Source organism: Chiloscyllium plagiosum, unplaced genomic scaffold, assembly GCF_037043375.1.
Source record: "Chiloscyllium plagiosum isolate Xiang-an unplaced genomic scaffold, Cpla_swu_hap1 HiC_scaffold_1, whole genome shotgun sequence".
Lineage (NCBI taxonomy): Eukaryota > Metazoa > Chordata > Chondrichthyes > Orectolobiformes > Hemiscylliidae > Chiloscyllium > Chiloscyllium plagiosum.
The window spans coordinates 3,856,883-3,858,862 of record NW_028270139.1 but is presented as its reverse complement, the minus strand read 5'-3'; positions in this window follow the sequence as shown (position 1 = coordinate 3,858,862).

Here is a 1,980-nt window from a genome sequence, read left to right as displayed (position 1 = left end):
TGGCACATGCATTTCCGTTCACACTGAATGCCACAGTTACCAAATATTCCTTCATTTTTGCATTACAATGAAGCATGGAACATTATTTATTTATTCACAGAATGAGGGCATCACTGGCTAGGCTAGCATTTATTGGCCACTCCAGAGGGCAATTAAGAGTCAGCCATGTTTGTGTGGGCCTGGAGTCACACATAGTCCAGACCAGGTAAGGTTGACAGTTTCCTTCCCTAAAGGGCATTAGTGAATCAGGTGGGTTTTTTTCCCAATAATTGACTCAAGATTATCATTGGACCCTTAATTCCAGATTTTGAAAAAAGATTGAATTTAAATTCTACCATCTGGCATAGCAGGATTTGAAAGCAGAGCATTACCTAGATTAACAGGACAGCAATAACCCCACTGGGCCATCAGCTCTAATCCCTCCCCCACCCCTGCACATTGTGTCAATGATTCTCAAAGTGTGTGTCCTGCTGATGGGTGCATGAGAGGTTTTGGCATCCCCAACTTAATCCTATGTGGACCATACTGACAGACAACATTTCTCCAGCCACATGCATCTGACTGGAGGATACTCTTCATCTAAGGAATGTTAGCTTTTGTCATACATGTTCCTGATTGTGGAAGGGTTCAGCTTGGCTCTCACCTATGGCCGGGGTTGGTACAACGCTGGGTTATAGAAAAACACCCTAAATGCAAAACAGGGCAAGCTCTGTTCAAACTTGTCTCAATGCAACAGCACCTCTGCTTTGCCAACTATAAAGAACGCACACACCGAACGTTGTTTCTCTGCCTTCCCTTTCAGCTGGACCCTGCTTCTTTCACATTGCCCCAGGTTGTCTGACAGTTAGTCAGTGCAGTGGGAGGCCTGATTTGGGTCTGTACTGATATCCTGATGCAACTGACTCAACAGGGGCTGACTGGAAAGGTTAAACCATCAACAGCCTAGAGCTTCTTGAAAGCTCTAATTAACCTTTGAACTCTGAGTTAGAGTCTGAGACATCAGAGGGTTCAAACCTGAATAGTTAGTGGGAAACTTTACAAGCATTTAGATCCATTTTATCTCTGGACTAACTACAGAATTGAATCCCCTGCCTGACTCATCACTACATTTCCTCCACCTAATTACTCCCTCAGTCCTCCGTGAGCATGCAACAAGCCACCTACTGAGCTCACAGACACATGACACCCCTCCAAGACCCCCTCACAGAAATAAACACCCACCCTGCCTCCTCACTGACTCTCCCCTCCTTGCATAACCTCCCCACAGAAGTTTATAGATGCATCATAGAAACCATACTATCCAGACGCATCACAGTGTGATATGGCAACTGCTGTGCCCAGGACTGCAAGAAACTACAGAGAGTTGTGAACATAGCCCAGTCCATCACGCAAGCCAGCCTTCCATCCACTGACTCATTCTACATTTCCAGCTGCCTCAGGAAAGCAACCAATGTAACCAAGGACCCTTCTACCTGGTTATACTCTCTTCCATCTGGCAGAAGATACAAAAGTTTGAAAACACCAACAGATTCAAGAACAGTTTCTTCCCCACTGTGATCAGACTTATGAACAGAACTCTCATATATTAGAGTTGGTCTTATTTCTGCACCTTTCTTGTATCTGTAACACTACATTCTGCATCTTGTTCTATTATTCTGATGTACATTTGTCTGGTTAGCATGCAATACAATACTTCTCACTCTGTCTCGGCACGTGTGACAATAATAAATCACATCAGATCACAGATTCTTCTCCTCGCTCCAACCATTAAACATCTCCCCAGACCTCACAGGTACAAGCTTCATGACCTGACACCCAGCCCAATCCTCTTCTCCAGCCAGACCTGACCTCGTCCCTCCCTAAGGCCTAACTCCCACCTCAGACCCTCATGGACACCCGTGTCCTTGGGTCAAACTGCCCCTCTCTTCAACCTGACCTCAATTCCCTAATCCATGACCACTCATGTACACCTAAAGCACT